The sequence below is a fragment of the Antechinus flavipes genome, chromosome 4 (genome assembly GCF_016432865.1).
Source record: "Antechinus flavipes isolate AdamAnt ecotype Samford, QLD, Australia chromosome 4, AdamAnt_v2, whole genome shotgun sequence".
Lineage (NCBI taxonomy): Eukaryota > Metazoa > Chordata > Mammalia > Dasyuromorphia > Dasyuridae > Antechinus > Antechinus flavipes.
Genome location: NC_067401.1, coordinates 392,762,133 through 392,782,095, shown reverse-complemented (window position 1 = coordinate 392,782,095; position 19,963 = coordinate 392,762,133). Strand labels below are relative to the sequence as shown.

The 19,963-nt window shown below is 33.4% G+C and overlaps 1 protein-coding gene across 2 annotated transcripts in view; it reads left to right on the top strand.

Moving 5' to 3' along the window:
• Positions 1–19,963, top strand: part of CRB1 (crumbs cell polarity complex component 1) — a 267,773-nt gene that overhangs the window by 228,247 nt on the left and 19,563 nt on the right. The window lies entirely within an intron of this gene.

Below are 19,963 nucleotides of genomic sequence, written 5' to 3'. Positions count from 1 at the left end.
TTTAAAAAATTAGCAATCTGAGTTTTAAATGATTCTAAAGGCAGTTTTGAAGTTTATGCTACCATTTCATATCTATATAATGCATTTCCTTTTGATAGCGTTGAGCCTTATTAACACAAAAACTTCTAGCATTCAGAAGCTTTTCACACAAATGGGCAGGGTGTGGCTGCCATTATGAATCAAGTAATGACGGATTGTTCTGTGTGACAGTCAGAACAGGGGTCTCTGCTCTCCTATCTATTTCTGTAACTAAATTTATATTACGATTTGCCTAAATTCACTGCTTTTCCTACTGTTTTTTATATTACTTCACTAGGGTCTATACTTTATGATAGGATGGTCTAAATTTGAAAGTTAATGATTGAACTTCTTTTACCTCCCATCCATATGGTTATATAGAACTACATAAAAAGATGCCCTAACTCATTATGATAAGATGCATATATATGCATGTATGTGTATATATAAATATCATAATCTATATGCACATATATATGAGAAAAAGGAGAAAGGATGTATATGAGTATGTGTGTGTGAAAGAGAGGGAGAAAGAGAGAGACAGACAGACAGACAGAGACAGAGACAGAGAATGAAAGTGATTAACAACAAGACACTATCATTAGGAAATTTCAAGTCATGGACAATTTAGTGTATATTCTTGAATACAATTAGTTTCAATAGAACAAATTATACTTAGTACAATTTTATTTCTGATCTGTAAAACATTTCTTTCTTAAATAAAAAGTCAGGCTAAGCAGCCCCTTATCTCCCACCCTGTTATTTCAAAGAGAAGACTTCTTTCTTGGATTTATGTATTTGGAGAGTCATTAAGAGATCTCTCAATGAACCTCATTACAAACCAAATCATATAGTAGTGATATATAGTTTATATACATAAAGGGGTCAAATAGCATCTCAGATGACAAGATCTTTTTTTATCTGTTTTTTGTTATTTAAAAAAAAATGTTCTGTAGAGCCAGTTATTTGAAAGGATATAAGAAGTAGAGACCTTTTCACCATGAAAATACATTTTAGCTTTGCACTTGATTATACATATTCACTACCCCACCAAGGATGTTTCCATCGGAAAATTATGGATTGACACAGTACATATAAAAATAAGATATAATAATAATAATACTGTGTCTTGTTTAATATGTTACTTTATAGTATATAAAAATAGTCATTGGAGGAAATTTTATTCCCTACTATTTTTGTAACTCCCATCGGCTTGGCAATTTTTGCTCTGCAATAGGTAATAGGTAACATTTATATAGCACTTTGAGAATAACAAAGTATTTTATATCTGTTTTTTTTCATTGGATCCTTACAAAACCTCAGTGAGGTAGCTGCTGTTATTCTCCTTATTTTGTAGGTGAGAAAGCTGAGGCTGCAAGAAGTTAGATGACTTGTCTAGGTCACACACTCAGCAAGTGTCAGGCCACATTCAACGTCAGGTCCTCCTGACTCCAAATCTAGTGGTCTATTCACTATACCAATGAATCAATCAGTTAGTGTTTATTAAGCATTTATTCTGGCTAGGCATGGGGATAAGTACTGACTATATGAAGAAAAAACAAAAAGAGTTTTCCTTTGTATGGGAAAAGGTAGCATATACATAAATTGGTGCATTCATGACAGATACAGAGTATCTAAAGCCTTAGAAGGGAAGACAATAACAGCTACCTAATACACACTAATAGCTATCTAACACAAATATTTGTGCATATTTAAAAGTAAGTTTTGTTTCCATTTTGATACATTTAATTTAGATGCTAAAATAACAATAGCATGATTTTTTAAAACATGTATTAGTTTGAAAACATGAGAGTAAAAACATGAGCTAGGCAATTCTTAATGTTTGTATAGTTAAAGATGTTTTTAAAATGTTATTTTCTAGTAGAAAGGATCAGAGTAAAGCTCACATTTGTCTCTCTTTATACTATTCTTCATATCTAAGTATTCATGTTATGAATCCCTCTCTTGGGACATTTAACAAAGGTAACTCTAAAAGTTGATATCCAAGTAGTAACCCTTATATTCAAGGGGTTAATTTTAATTGGAATCAACTTAAGATAAAGATAGCTAATTTTATTTTTCTATAGCAATTAGAAGATTTCATATTGCAAGTATGTGTCATGTAGACATGTCAATTATTTCATGGGAGGAGATAGCAGCTAATCTCAAAGTCTTTGCTTTCTATACTCAAAGTATCCACTTTCCTTAGTTGCTACACTGCTGTATCAGATGATTTCTTCTAATCTGATACTGTATGACAAGGGAACTGGGATAAAGATACTCACATCAACCATTCTAGTACAGTTTTGGATCAGATAAAAAACTGGCCATAGCTGAACACTTCAAATATATAAAGATTCCATACATACAACAATTATTAATGGGTAATCTATGATATTAAAGTAGTATATACGATCACATACTATATGGTCCAGTTTATGACATTTAATATATGATACAATTAGATGGTCATTCACACTTTCTCTGTATGTACAACACCAATGCCATTATTTTTGCTGTGATTGTAAATTAATTACCTTATTTTCTAAAGCTTTGTCATCCTGAAACATCCAATTTTTTAAAATGCTGTCCCTTTTCTTTATATTTCTGTATTCTCTATCATGTTATTTATGATCATAGTTTTTTCACTTTTTTACATTAAATAAACCTCTACCTTTGTCTCTACTGTGTCTTCTACCTCTCACTTCTGTGTGACTTTGTCTTCATTTGCTTTAAGTGTGCCATTCTCTAAAATAACCTATCAAGCACAACATATCACACTGATGCATGGGATCTTTTACTTCTGTCCTTTATAATATTTTTCTATAGTCAAGTTTCAATAAGGAAGCACCCAAGGAAACCATTGCCAATCTGGTCTATAAACATCGTGTATATATTTCCCTTGTCCTTCTCTTTTTTCCCCCCTCTTTCTCCTTTTCTCTGGAGAATTTAAGGATACATCAAATTCTTATTTATTCATATCATTAACTTACTTATACTTTCTCTATTAAAAACATCCATCCTCTTATTCCTCTTATCTCTCAAAACAGACATCTTTTGGAAAACTTCCCAAATCCTTTTGTACTAAAGTTCTGAACTTTTTTCTTATACTACAAAGTATATATTTCATTCTACTCACAATTCAACTACCACATGCAATTTGCATATGGATGTGCTTCTTTAGCCTGTTAATTTGGAGAGTATCACCACCCTGGTGAAAAATCTGTGTCAGAGAACAAAGAGACATGGAAGCAAATGGTTTGATATGCTAAAGGAACATCACCATTCAAAATTCTTAAGATGATTTTTAAAATTGTTTTTACTTTTAATGTAAAATTCAATATCTTTAATTAAGAGATTTGGTAATCTGAAGAAAAACATAAGTTTTTCTTGTAAAAATGAAAGACAAGAGTCCAACATTACAAGCTAATGAAGAAAATATAGCCTTTCTTCTTAATAGGTAACTGTCCTTGACATATATTTGTAACCATGTATTTTGAATTTTTTAAAGCTTTTACAAAGGTTGTTTGTAACTCTCTGATGTTTACTTAGAGTCCATGTTAGAGTCATGGCATTTGTAAACAAATGTGATCCTTCTCTGGAAAAGTATGACTGTCTGAAAAATTAATCCTTTTGATTAGGAGATTGGATAGATAGGGAAAAACTAAGAGATTTCTCATGTTTCATTCATGAGTCAATGAATTTTTATTTATCCTTTGACAGATATTTTAAGTTTCCATTGTATATAAAATACTATTCTAGGGATTAAGAAAGAGATATTTCAGTTAAAACTTCTTGATGCAGGAAGATTGTTATCTATTTAAAAAGATAGCACATCAACATATGTAGCTATAATGCACAATGTTGTATGATAAGTACTTTAAAGAGGTAGAAAACAAATTGGTGTGTGAAGTCTGAGCTGAAAAGATTCTTATTACTGAAGGTTAGGGTCATGAAATTGTCATGACAAAGGTCTCTACAAAAGTTGGACTCTAAAGGATGGTTAGGAATTCAGCAGGTAAAGAGAAACAAATGAGGATATCCTAGAAAGAGGGGAAAATAACAAATAGTTGGGTCCATAATTAGTTAATGTCCATGCTCAAAGAATGTTAGTTAATAGATCAAATTGTAGAAAAGTGTCCAGTGGTGATGCTCTAGACTTCTTGTCTTTGGTGAAGTAATGTTCAAAAATGTTATCCTGATTTGTATGAAGACATGTTAATGTTAATTATGTTAAATAAATATGTGGATGGTACAAAGCTGAGAAAGATAGCCATTGGATGACAGCATAAGGATTTAAGATAATATTGGTAGCTGGAATGATGGACTTAACATATAAGATAAAATTTTAAAAAGAGATAAATATGAAAACCTACATTTGGAATAAGCAAATCAACCATACGAGTATAGTATTAAAGGGCTCTGACTTTGGAATAGACAAAAGATTTAGAACTTTTAACATGAGCCACCAGAGTAATTCTGCAGCCTCCCAATAGCAATAAATTAGACTGTATCAAGAAAAATAGTTTCTAGATCAAAGAGAGGACAAGTTCCATTGTACTCTAATTAGGGCTTCTTAAACTTGCAATTCCTTGTTGCCTAAGAAATTTTTACATGACCCCAGTTACATAGGTATATAAAATAGGTATACAAATCATGTATTTACTGATAATAAATCATAATGTCACAATTCTCAAATGCAATTATAAGACCTCATATGGGGTCACAACTCACAGTTTAAGAACTTGGGCTCTAGGTTGCTGTTTTGGGGACCAAATTTTGTAAACCTCAAAATACAACAACAAGTGAGATTGTTACTATTATCAGTTTGAACACCTCTGGAATGAGGTGTCCATTTTGGAGTGCCACATTTTATTAGGATTATTGTTAAAATAGGGTTTGTTGAGAAGGTAGAGACCAGGGATGATTTTGACAATCATTCCATATGAAGGATGAGAAGAGAGAATAGGGCTGTGAATCCTCGAAGAGAAATGAGAAATCATTATAGTAGTACTAAAAATTGATATTGGCATAAAACTCAGTTTGCAGAGCACTTTTCTTGTCCTCACAACAATATTATTTCCTCACCATTAATGGATGAAGAAACTGAGACTTAGAGAAATCAAGTAAATGTCTCATGTGGAATTTGAGCCCAACTGTCTCTTGTCTACAAGTCCAACACTCTATACTATATAGGACTATAGAAATGCTCTGTGGAACAGGAAATTTAGTCAACTTGTCTCTAGAGAGTAGAATTAGATCAGATTGGGGAACTAAAAGAAAACACTATTGATGTGTTTAGGGTATAGTACCAAAGGTAATTGATTGATGTAAGCACAAAATGATGAGAATTAAGATAACAACTGGCACCAAATGTTGGGGTTTTGTCATGTGAAAAATTCACAATGGTCATTCTCTTTGGCAAGAGGTAAGTTTATTTATGAGAAGAGGTTATAAATAAAACGAAGAGGCAAAATAGATATCAGAAGTAGTAAATATGAAAGCGATTTGGGAGAGCAATAGGTTTACCAAGGAAAGGACTTTGGAAGAACCCATTAAAGGAATATATCAAGCTATGTAAATATGCCATTGATTGACAGGCTAAATTTATAGAGGAACTTAGCACTCTAAAAGAATTAGATATAAGAAAATGAAAGACACATGAGGTATATTGGTGGGATGAGAGGAAAGACATTATGAGACATGGGGGAAGGAGGAGGAGACAGAACACTTTAACAGGCTCAACCCAAAAGGTATTCAGCAAAGATGGCATGGGTCATAGACAGATTTATAAGGAAAATTAACCTTAGAGCTTTGCCATAACTTGTATTCTGACTGGACACAGCAAGGTGGGGCAACCTCCACAAAGGTTAGCACTATAAAGTTGAACTAATCCCCATCAGTGCCTTTCCCTGCTTGCCTCAGGGAGTAATTTTATCAGTATTTCAGATTTTCTGCAAATCCCAATGACCTAAGACCTCATTACTATCTAAGAATGAGTTATACACAATGGAATGGACTCTTCACAAATTAGGGAGTTTTCAGTTACTAGAAGTGGATATTACCCAGAGAATGGGTAACTGTCAGGAATGCTACAAAAATATTCCTCAGTTGAATAGAAGATTATACTAGATGTTCCCTAATGTCCCATCTAAAGCTAAGATTATATTAAAATTAATAAGGGATTCTAAAGTTCTTTGTGTTTATAAAATGTCTTATGATTGTTTCATCTGTTATTTGACTTTGTTTTTATGATAAAAGCCAAATAATGGTCTCTGTATTTCCAGATCACATTGAGTAATTATATTACTTGATTAAGATTAACCAGTGATTTAGTAGAAAATTGAAGTGACTAGATTGATCAAGTGTGATCATTAACACTTTGAACTACACTTTATAATGAAGAAATGTTGGAGAATGAGAAATTTCCCCAAGAATGTATTTTTAGATGCACTGATTTATCATGCTGCTTTCTCAGGAAAAGAAAATCTAACACAATCAAATATGCTCTACTTAGCATCTGAAGGGCATCTTTATCATGGAGAGCAAGGTTGGATTTGTTATTTCTCACTCTTGTAATTTACAATGCTGTCTCCAGCAAATCTTGAGATGAGTACTTCACAACCTATTACACAGTTGGTGTCCAAATAATTCAGGGCATCTTGGGATATTTTATTCAAATGCAGTTGTTCATTTTTTCTCAAATTAGGTGAGAACATGTCCCTGATTAGAAAAATAGTCAAAACTCAAATAGAACTAAGTCAAAGAATTTCCTCTGAAGTCATTGTATTGAATTACAGAGTTTCATGAGTTTTTTTGGATGCTGTGACTTAAGAGATAAGACTTGTTTTTTTTTTTTTTTTCCACCTGTGCTAGTAACGAGCATAATGGGTAAAGTGTTGCATATGGAGTTAGGAAGAAGTAAATTTGAATTATGCTTGACACTCACAAGCTCCCTAACTAAGTATATAAGTCACATAACTCTGAACCTTGAATTTCTCATTTTAGAAGCAGCTGAATGATGCTATATCTGGAGTCTGGGAAACATTCAACTTCAACTTCAAACATTTAGTTATTGTGTGACTCTGGACAAGTCATTTAACTCTTGCCTGCCTCAATGCCCTCAACTATAAAATAGAAATAATAGTAACTTACTTCCCAGGTTATTATAAAAATAAAAAATATATAAAGCATTTAATACAGTAAGTGCTTAATCTTGTAGTCTTCTCCCCTTCCCTTTCCTATAAAGTAGGATAATTAACACTTCACAGTGTAGTTGCAGAATTCAAATGAGATAATATAGAGAGAGTTATCAAACCTTAAAGTGCTATATATCAGATACAACTGATATCTAGCCTTTGGTTTGTTTTTAGTCAGAATTTTGAAGTATGCCTTTTAAAAATAAATGTTGTTACAGCTGTTTCCATAGAAGTTTGCCTGCTTCAATACATCAAAAGTTGTTTACTACTAAATGCTGAATGGGAGCTAAGTTACATGGGCAATATCTCTGCAATGATAACCAAAATCATTCTTCAAAATGTGTTTCCTCAAATATAACAACTTTATAGAATCATAAAATTTCAGTTGGGAAAAACTATCAAGACCTTCTAGAACATCTATAATTTGACAGACTGGTGGAGTAACATGCCCTTTCTCAGTAGAAAAAATGTATTTTAATATCAATAAGATCACAAAGAAAAGCAATCATATTGAAATATAGTTGCTAAAATATTTTTTTTTAAATTCATAGCGTTCAGGTTAAGAACTGCTAGGCTGGAAGCTTTTCAGTATTAGACATTCATGGGCCATAAAGTAGTTAACTCAACTCTTATTTATTAAATTTCTTAATTTCTTAAACACTGACTAAAGGCTGGACCATGTGCTTAACTGCTGGGGTTTCAAAAAAAAATTAGTCCCTACCCTCAAAGAGCTTACATTCCAAATCACAACTCTGATACTAATCCCATTTTTAATTTCTACCATATGCAAAATAATTGGAAAGTAGTATTATGGTTAGCAACTGTGCCATGTATACTTTATATAGATTAGCAGTTTTTAAAAGAATAGCATAGATTAAAACACAAAATATTAAACATTTTATTTTTGAAGTATTTATGTGATTTTATCTATTTCTAAGACTCCTGCTGAGGAAATTGTATTTACCCACACAGATCTGCATCTGCTCTTAACTTAAGAGTTTTAGAATGTTTACTGGGAACTGAGGAGTTCATTAGCTTGCCTAGGGCTCACATAGTCAGTAGGGATCAAAAGTGTAATGTGAATCCAAGTTTCCTTTCTCTGAAGTCAATTCTTTATCTATGTCTTGGCTACCTTCCAGAACATTAACATTATATTAAATTTTTAAAAATTTTTCAGAAGATATTTCAAGATTTTTCCAATCAATCCACAATATTATCAAATAGCAGATTTCATATTTATAAGATAGAGAAGAATGAATTGAAGGGTCATAAAGTTAGAACCAGAAGAGACCCCAGATGTCATTTAAGTCACATACAGACCCATTTTACAGATAAGGAAACTAAGACCCAGAGAAATCGAGCGACTTCCTGTATTTAGTGTTTTCCATACTCCATGAAATATTTTGCAATCTAAAATACATTTTATCTTTATATCTCTGTGCCCATGTTATCTCACCTACCTCATTCTGCATCTTTTTGGGATGTAAATTTCATGAGCACAGACACAGTTTTGTTTTTGTCTTTCTATGCAGAACACCTAGTATGGAGCCAGGCCCATAGTACCCTGTTAATGTTGATGAAGGCTGAACTGAATTAAATTGAGCTGCCCAAGGTCACACAAGTGACCTTTTTAAAAGAAAAAGCTGGAATTCAAAAAGGCTTCTATTGGGGTCATATATTGGACTACTTGGCCCCTAATATCACTTCTAACTCTGAAATTCTGTGATTCTTTGAAAAGCAAATCCTTTGACTCGAAATCCAATCTTCTTTCCACTACACTACACCCATTCAATGACATATCTTGGAGACTGCTTTCTTTAAATTCCAATCTTTGAATCCTTTTTTTTTTTTAACTTGTCTTTTTTACATAAAATTTGAAGAGAACATAAGACAAATTTCAGGATAGTTTTTGTTTGCTTTTTTGTTTTTCAGTTTGAATGCCAAAAAATCAAAGTTGCTCCCTAAATCATAATAAGGTTGTAGAAGGGAAAACACTATGTAAATTTTAAAGAGTTACAGATTTCATAATGTTTTTATTATTTAGATTACATCGTTAATACCAAAATATTCTCCTACTATAACAATTTTTGTGAGACAGAGAAAAGAAATGAATTTTGAACTTTCAAGTAAATATAAAATGAGAATTTAAAAAAATTAAGCCATATGTGAAGAAGAAAGTCTCTCCTGAGTTCTAGAACCAAAGCTTGGAAAAGGACTTGGATGTCAGCCCAAGAAGTGGTTATGATCCACAAAGTCAGTGAAATTTTAGGAATCGGGGAGAAAATTTTAGAAACAAAAAGTCAATCCTGCCTTGCACCTAAAGCTGGAATATTGTATGCTATCCATTAACCACATCTTCAGGTGGATATGATAGAATCTTATAAGGTCCAGAAAACAACAAAAATGAGAGAAGGAAGAGTGGGGTCCAGTGAGGGACACTAAGTTGCTGAAGAAAGCAGTGAAGTTCAGACTTTTTACCCTGAAAGGGAACACACAAAAAAAATTCTGAAAGGTAACAGGTGATGTGGAACTTCTTGCCAAATTCCTAAACATTGGAATGAAGGGTACCTTTTGAAACTAGAACATTTTCAGACAGAAAATATAGATTAATTCAAAAAAGGATTTTGATGAATCTCTAAAATAGGTTAATGTTACAAAGATCTATGATTTCTTTGATGTGGTATCTTCCTCCACTAAAGCAAATCCATAAGATAAAAAGTATGAGAGTAAGCATTTCTATACAACTCCTTGATTCTATCATAAGAATTAGCAAAGAAACTAGCAAATAAACATGAATGATATCTCCTTAATGGTCACATTCATGAGGAATACTTGAATAGAATCTTTAAATTTATGTTACCATTAAACCAAACATTCAACAAGCATTTACTAAACAGCTATTGTGTACCAGACACTGTTCTAGATACTCTGGATGGAAACTATTCATAATAGAGATTACAGCTTATTCATGACAGATTAGATATATCTGAAGAGGATCACACAGCTAATAATTGTGAAGAGGCAAAATATGAATCCAGGTCTTCCCATTCTATGTCCAATATTCCATACACTATCTCAGGCTGCCACAATCTGTTATAAAACTTTATCTCATTAATAAGACAATCTGAATTTTTCTAACCTTGAAAGTTGACATCAAGGACATTGATGTCTCTCTCATGGCATGTGCCTTGAGGGGCTTGTTAGCAAAAGAATACTGGGCTGGACAGACCTAAGTTCCTATGGTCTTTGCCTGTAGCAGAATGACATAGAATGATGAGTCCTCTTCAGCTTGCATCGAATGCACTGTCACTCATTACCTTGTCTAGGCTCCTCCCAATTTGCTTTTAGGAAGTATGCTACAAGCCAGAATTAAACTTTAATGTTCAAAAAAAATTGTTTTAAACTCTAAGTGTTAATACAAAGCTCATCCACTGAAAATAGTTATCAGTCAAGTCAGATTCCTTTGCCATTTTTCATGTCAAGTATTACAAATTTTATGCTTCAGATATACAATTTTTGATACATTTGTTCATTATGTTCAAAATATTTATTGAGACTTAAGCCAGTGATTGTGAAGGACTATTATTTTCACTGAAATTACTCATTAAATTAAAAGGATCATAGACTTAGAATTGGAAGAAACAGAGTTCTATTAGTCAAACCTAGATAAGGAATTTGGGATCCAAAGAGGTTTTATGATCTGGCCAAAATGGCATAGCTAATAAGTAGCAAAGCTAGCATTTGAATACAAATCTTTTGATTCCAGATCTAGCACTGAGGTTGGTTTCATGCAGATCTCATTTCCCTTTGAATTGGCTTTTGTTAACAAAACACTGGACTGAACAGTTGGTGATTCTTAGATTGTCAGGTAAGGAGAGAGCTAGATGAGGAGGTATTATATAGAAGAAACTATACTTCAATGCTTTGAGAACTCAAAGACATGATAAACAATTATTGCTCTCCAGGAGCTTACATTTATACTTTCTCTATAGTAACCGTCTCTTTTGAAAAGATATTTTCAAAAGTTATTAGAATACATATTCCAGGGGGGATCTAGATGATGCAGTGGATAGAGTACCATCCTTGAAGTCAGGAGGACCTGAGTTCAAATTTTACCTCAGACATTTAATACTTCCCAGCTGTGTGATCCTGGGCTTAACTTAACCCCAACTGCCTCAAGGGGAAAAAAAGGAAATCACGATTGGTCAAAATTACAAAGTTATTAGACTTTAATAATGGTAATAATACATTGTGGTTATGACTGTAAAAATATTTAATTTGACACATTTCTATTTGCCCCCAAATTTTAATACCATCCCAGAATTCAATGCTATATATATATATATATATATATATATATATATATATATATATATATATATATATACCATTTACCATTTGAAATCTTCATTCATTGTAAATAGCAATTTACTTTACCCTAGCAAAGACTGGGTGAAAATGATAATGGAATGAACAGAGATTTCTAGTTTTACACAAATTTTAGCAGAATTTACTATTGCATGAATTATGCATCCTTATTTATAGGTCCTTTGGAATTCCTATTTGCATAACTATATTGACAAAAAGGCATTAGACTGTAGATGATGGAGCACCTTGCCTATCCATCCTTGGGAGGGCAATGGGAATCACTCAAGAAGCATTTACTAAGCATCTACTATGTGCCAGACACTGTGCTAAGTGTTGGGAATATTAAAAAAAAGGGGCAGAAGACAGTTTTTATTTTCAAAGATCTCACAGTAAAAACAAAAGATGAAAACTACTATGTACAAGAAATATACAGGATAAGTCAAAGTTAAACAATTTAGGGAAGGCACTAGCATTCACAAAGATAGCTATAATGAAATTTATTTTGTCTTTAATTCATTCAATTCAACCAACATTTATTAAACACATATGAAATGAAGGCACCATACTGGGCAATGGTTAATCGGACATATTAAATAAATAGTTCCTGTTCTCAAGGAGCTTAAACTCAGGTCCTCCTGACTACAAGGCTATTACTCTATTCACTGCATCATCTAGCTCCTCCTTGGAATATATATTCTAATAATTTTTGAAAATATCTTTTCAAAAGAGATGATTACTATAGAGAAAGTACAAATGTAAGCTTCTTGAGAGCAGTAATTGTTTATCATGTCTTTGAGTTCTCAAAGCATTGAAGTATAGTTTCTTCTATATAATACCTCCTCATCTAGCTCTCTCCTTACCTGACAATCTAAGAATCACCAACTGTTCAGTCCAGTGTTTTGTTAACAAAAGCCAATTCAAAGGGAAATGAGATCTGCATGTAACCAATCTCAGTGCTAGATCTGGAATCAAAAGATTTGTATTCAAATGCTAGCTTTGCTACTTATTAGCTAGGCCACCGTGGATGGAAAAATAATCTTCAACCAAGGTAGAAGGAAACTTTATGGCCAAGTAGCAGCTGAACTGAGTCTTGAAGGGTGGATAAGATTTTAATTAGTAGCAGGAGGGATTATTTTTGAAAAGAAAAAAAACAAGTCTACTTGTTTGAATCAAAAGTGAAGTACTATGAAGAAGTAATCTGAAGTCAATCTGGAAAGATATAGGAGCAAAATAAAAAGGTAGAAATTTAGACTGATTCATCATCATTCTGATGAATCTCTATGCAATGCTGGTATCTACACTCATCCTTAGTCGTGCTTATTTAATAATTACTCTATGCACAACTATATTTCAAATCAGTAAAGCCTGGAAAAAGTAAAGCTGAGAAACAACCAGTCAAGTCATCTCCCTTCCTTGGGGGCCCCTGGAGAAACTAAAAGACATGAGAGAGGGAAGAAAATTTATGGCATTGGCCCAAAGAGATAATAAACATCAGACAGATTGTTGAAGAGGTCCCAAAAAATGGTAGAGGGAATTGTGAGAGGAAGAGAGAAAACCAGAAAAGGACAGAAAAAAGACATATTCAGGAAACAACCAAAATTGTTCATGATTGGAAAGAATCTTTAAGTATCTTGAAGACCCAAGGGATATAGGTGAAGATTTCAGAATTTTCCTCATGAGCCTCATTAATTCAACAAAAGCTTATTTTTTGCATAAATCAGGTTTACATGTAGAGATCAACCTATAATTTTCAAAAATTCCTCATCTCAACAAAAATTAAACAAGACCTAAAGATTTTATTCTGTTCACTCCCATCTTACCCAAACCATGATTTCTTCCTCTTCAGAAAACATTTTCATCAATGGCTCTTTCTTGTACAAGTTAAGATTCTGAGCATCCAAGCAAAAACACCATAAGCAACCCTTAAATTGTATTCATTGTAAAATATGATATCTAACCCTTCTTTTTATGAAGATCCTTTTATGATGGAGGGACTACTTGACCTTATGACTAAGTTCTTATGTCATGAGTACACAACACAAGCCATTTGCCACAGTCATTGATTGAATCATTAAGTACTTATTAGCACCCACATTGCAGTCATTGATACAGTAGGAATTGTGGAGAAAACAACAAATGTACAAAATGTTCCTGGCCCTAATAGAGTTTACAAACTTGTTGAGGAGAGAACATGGATAAAATAACCAAGGAACAATAATATGCTAGATTATCTTAATAAAAATTCCAAGAAATGAGATATCACTGTGATAACACTTTCAAAAAAAGATTTAGAGAAGAAATGGGATAGATCTAGGCCTTTAAAGATCATTTCAGAAAGTAGAACATGAACAAAGTAAACAGAGTGTGAACAAATGAGGAGAATGAAATGGGAATACATGACAAGTAATGTTGAGGAGCACTGGGGAATAAATTAAGGTAGATCAAGGTGTTTCCAAATTAGAGTTCAAATTTCTCAAGGATTTCTTTAGAAGTACTTGTCCAATGTTCTAACTGTTCCATTTTTCTTTCTTTGTTGTGAGCTGCAGGATATTCACCACTACCTTTTTCATTTCCATTACCTTTTGAGTGTGATTTTCAATTTCAATTCAATTCCAACAACTGTAATGTTCCATAATGCACAACCATATTGCAACACTGATATATGTAACTTACCAGCATCTATTCCATTGAAAATCTAAACTAGATCCCTACAGAAAAATCAGAGCTCATTATACATAAGAGTACCTTTATTTCTTAGGCTGTAGATGTCCAGACTTATACTTACTGTCGTTTCTCTACTAGAGTAGTTAAACTTGTAAATAACAGCTAAATATATTATGAAGCATTTCATTAATGAGGATTCCCAAATAATATGCTCACTATTCTCAGCTCTTGGGATAATTTCATAATTAATACAAATTGTCTGCCCCTTTTCCCCCAATTAGAAATGTTGGTGTTACAGAAGAGCTCTTGCTTGAGGAGAATTCATGGTTTTTAAAATAATAATTGGCTTATTTCCTACATGAGTGCTTTATCCAATCTGTCTGACACATTTTGATTCCTGCTAATTAAATATTTTCTTCCAGCATGTCTTTGATATGAGGTATCAAGTTAAAATGCACTTGGTGCTTCATTTGAATCTATTTGCAGTTCATCTGCAGTCTTTCCGAGCTAAGGGCAGTTGATGATTCTCTAGGCAGTGCCCTTTGGAGTGGAGTAGAAAGAGAATATCTGGCTTCAACTTCCAACCATAGACCCTTAGTATTTCCCCTCTCCAAGGAACAATTTCCTATCAACAACAATAATAACATGATTATTATTATTAGTAGTAGTAGTACTTATATAGTGCTTTGAGGTTTGCAGAGTGCTTTACAAATATTATTGCATATTATTATTGTGATCTTTGAGCTGTATCTTCAATTCTAACCTTTGTCAATCAATAAGAATTTACAAAATGATTGTTATGTACCAGGCATTGTGCTAAGTGCCAGAGATGCAAAGAAAAACAAAAGACAGTCCCAGGTATCAATAATCTCATAGTTTAATGGTAAAAACAATATAGAGATGATTATTTATTGATAAGCTACATACAAGAAAAAATGGAAATAATCACTAGAGGGAAGGCATCAGCAATAAGAGGGATCTAGAAAGGCATTCTAGAGTAAGGAAATAAAGGAAATCTTAAGTATTTCTCTTAAGGAAATAAAGACAGCCATTGTTTTGGGATGGTTTGAATGAAATTAATAGTCAACCTCTATGAGAAGGCTAGGAAAACATAATTTTAGAACACACAAAAGCATTTCCTGGGGCAATAATAGAGCATGGTTTTTATCTTCCCACTGCCTTAAAATGAAACAGCTACAAGAATAAAAACAAGATGTATTACAAGGCATAATAGATATTTGGGAATTGAACCTTAATGTTTCTTGAAGCAACAAACAGGACCATGAGTATAGCCCTAAATAATAGTAGTGAGTTTGTTGCACTTTTTTTTTATTTTTTTTTTTTGGAAGGGACATTTTGGTGCATACCAGGGTTGAAGTTAGGAGAAACCTTAGTGTGAATCCCATTTCTTATGCTTGTTAGTTGTGTGACCATGAGCAATTCACCACTACCTTTTACATTTCCATTACCTTTTGAGTGTGATTAAATTAAATTTTAGCTCAGTGAGGGGCACTCAATAATGAACTGGGAATTAGGAGATCTGGGTCCTAATTCAAGCTTTGTTAATAATTAGCTGTGGAATGTTGGGCAATTCCACATTGACTCTATAAAAGGCAATATTAATCACTGGAGGCATAAAAACAAAACAACTGCCTCCAGGAGTTTACTTCCTATTAGACAAATTATTTGGGACTTTTTCCATGTTTGTAAAATAAAATAACTGGACTAGATCTCAAAAAAACCTTTCCAACTCAGAAAGTTCATGATCTAAACCATTTCTAACCAGGTAATACATGTGAAAACATGTTGTATATGTATTTATATATGTATATATGTAAATGTTTGCATATAATATAAACATAATATAAAGTATATATAATATACTATATATATATATATATATAAATATATAAAGAGGCAACTCTCTAAGAATATAAATTGTAAAGAAGATAGTAACTTCCATCTCATCCAAGAATTCCCTACTGATGAAATCACAGGTTCAATCTTTATCCAATGTATATGTATATCTATATATACATTCTTATATATTTATATACACATACAGACAGCTATATAAATACCAAGATTTTGCACAAAATAGTCTATCAAAGGGTCTACAAAATTCCTTTGCATAGATATTAATTCAGGAAAGGGAAGTAAAGGGATAGAAATTAGAAAGAGAAGAGAAAATATACTTTTTAGTCCCAGCAGGATCTGTTACTCTTTTTTTTAAACCGCTGAGCCCTCTGAACATTAAAAATAACCATATTTGGCAATATGGAAATTATTCTAATTTGAAGCTTCCGAGGTTAAAGGTTGTCTGTGTTTGGGTTGGGATAACTGAATCAATAGTTAATTGCCATTATAAATGTTTTTGAATTACAGAAACCAACATAATAAGTTCCTTGCATTTTAAAGTGTATTTGCAAAATCCTAAGCAATGTTAATGAGTTTTACATTAACCCCATGAGACCAGCTACATGAAGGGGGGCCAGTTCTATGTAATTGTACACAATTAATCCTCTGCTCATATTTCAGGGCTTGGACACATAGGAGCAGATGCTTGGATGGACCTGCCTTTTATAAGTACCTCTCTAATCTAATGTTGGTACTTTGGAGTTTAGTAGATCCGAGTGAGTTATGTGAATGGGTCAGAGAGGGAGAGAGAGAGAGAAACCCAGAGACAGAAAAAGACAAAGAGAGACATGGAAAGGGGGAGGGGGGAGATGTAGGTTGTAGTCTTGGTTCTTTCATTCACTATTACTGTGACCAAGGGCAAGTATTTTTCCCTATCTGGGTTTCAGTTCCTTCACCTGTAAAATGAGAGGCAGAGACTAAATAATCTCTAAGGTCCCATCTAGCTTTAAACCTCTGATCCTATGAAATGAGTGTGGAATGCAGAGGGAATTGAGCTGACAGTTAGAGATGTGCAAGGATATACTAAGCCACTCATCACTTTTGCCCACTCAGGCCTAAGGTCAAGGACTCAAGTATTAAGATATGTGGCCATGGAACCATGTGCTGGAACACTATTTGTCCTGGAGGAGTTGAGGAGAAGTGGAAGAGAAAGGAAGGGGAAATAAGAGATGGGCATTCAAATTTCATAGAAGCATGGAGGAGATATTTTTCAGAATAAGGAGTGTGTGTGTGTTGTGGCGGGGTGGGAGAAGTGGGGGAAGTATTGGGGGGGAGTGCATGTACAGTCTAATTTTTGGTTGTTTTTCTTTCAATTTATTTTTCTTCTGAATATTAGAATTGTTAAAAATTATATGTCATACTATTAATTGTAGGAGTTAGTATAGGAATATAGAATTGCTATTTTCTCATAGGATATAATAACATTGATCTGGATAAGTCCTTCATTAAAGCCCTACTTCAAATGCCTCCTTATGTAAATGATCTAGGTTTCTCAGTGTCTATGCCTGCAGAGTATATATATATATATTCTTGTAGGTTCTACCAAGTCAGAAAAGCTTCCTTCATGTCTTTCAACGGGAGACAGCCTAGTTAAGTTCAGACAGGCTCACTACCAGGCTGGCCACAGGATGATGAATTTTTCAACCACAATAACTCTCAGAGCTGAAAAGGGTGTCAATCTTCCCCATTGAAGGGAATATCCACGCTGATGAAATCATGCTTCCTTGAAGTGCTGAAATATCAATCAAATCAAGACGAATTTGTTAAGCACCTGCTATGTTCCAGGGAGTAAGGTAGGTGCTTGGGACACAAAACACAAAAATGAAACAAACCTACTCATAAAACAGAATGACCTTCTTGTCAGTAAATGTAAATTTTTTTTAACAGTGTTTCTAACATGAAATTTTCCTGAGAGGAAGCATGGTGTAGTGAAAAGTGTGGTGGAATAAAAAGACCAAGGCTTAAATTATGGCACTGCCACCTTACTAGCTATGAGAACTTGAATAAATCACCTAACTTTCTGGCTTCACTTATCTGGAGTATGAGCCTGTTGACCTATATAGCCTTTCCAGGTCTAGATTTATGATCTGATGATTTTAAAAAAGAAATAATACTGAAATGAGGCTTCAGTATTGGTTCATAGAGAACTACAATTTCATACAAGGGTCCTCAAGCTTTTTAAATAGGGGGCCAGTTCACTGTGCCTCAGACTGTTGGAGGGCCGGACTATAGTAAAAACAAAAACTTTGTTTTGTGGGCCTTTAAATAAAGAAACTTCATAGCCCTGGATGAGGGGGATAAACATCCTCAGCTGCTGCATCTGGCCCACTGGCCATAGTTTGAGGACCCCTGGTTTAGTGTATACTTGATATGTTTAAGGTACTTATGAACTAACATGAGTGCTATTGCCTCTTTTGATACAAGAATAGAATATGATCTCACCGATGTGGATTATATCTCAAATAATGTAGGTCAAATTTATCAAACATGGCTACTTCTGAGTATGGCCTGAAGCAGATTAAAATGTAATGGTAAATATTTGATTAAAATAAATAATAAAATAATTAAAATAAATTTTAAAATTGCATATTTTATTATGCAATAAAATAGATAACATTACATTTCAAAACTATGTCGATATGTGACCTTAAGGGATCCTTAGGTATTTCTATTTAAATCTGACACCCCTAATGTAAATCGCACTCATCCATTCTAATATTGTAATAAGGAACAACTAGTAGGGGAGATTGTGATGGTGGAATAGAGGACTGAAGATACAGTTATAACAGGAGAGGTATTCATCCTTCCTTAACTCTGACAGGGTTACAGGGGAAAGGGAAGGAAATCTGACAAGAAGGATAAAGATCAGGAGGACATGCTGGGGTTAAGTGGAGGATCTTCAGGCAAGGTATAGGAATAGGTGTCATCTCAAATGGGAAATTTACTTACATCACAATGCTGGGCAAAATGCCCTTTGTCATAGGATATGTATAGCTCTAATCCTTGTTTTCTGGTCTTTCCCTGTATTTGCATAAATCTTCCCTAAGATACCAACATTACTAGGTACTGTCTTCTATATCTCCTGACACTTCATGGATTCTGAAGAAATATTATTCATAAAACATATACACCACTAACAAAACACCAACAGTTCACACCTGTGTAGCACTCTATCATTAAAAATCATTTCACATACAGTCTCCTATTTGCCCCTCCTAATAACCATATACAGAAAGAAATACAAGTGTCATTCCATTTAACAGATCAGAAAAACAAGGCTCAAAGAAGTAAAATGACTTAAGAATAATGGCCAGCATGTAGCTTTTTAAGGTTTGCAAGGCACATACATCATTTCATTTTAATTTTCAACAAAAATTTCGTGAGCCTAGAATTGAAATGTAGGTTTGTTATAACCCCCATTTTACAGATGAGAAAACTGAAGCTGAGAACTTAAATGATTTGCCCAGAGGGATACACCTTATAAGTGTCAGAACTAGTATTTGAACTACAGTCTCTCCAAGTTCATCACTATCCACTATGCTATTTTCCCAAGGCTAATCAACAAGTAGTAAAATCTAAGTTTCAAAGTTGGGTCTTCTACACAAGCAAAGGCTGAGAAATGATGTTTGGAGAGAGAAATTAACTTTACAAGGCATAAAAATTAAGTTATTTCTCATGAAAAGTTCCAAGACACTTGTGAAATTCCATCACATTGGAAATGGACTCAAAGTGAAATCTATTCTCTATTTCCTAACCAACCACAGTAAAAGGAAAAAAAATCACACTGAGAAATCTGA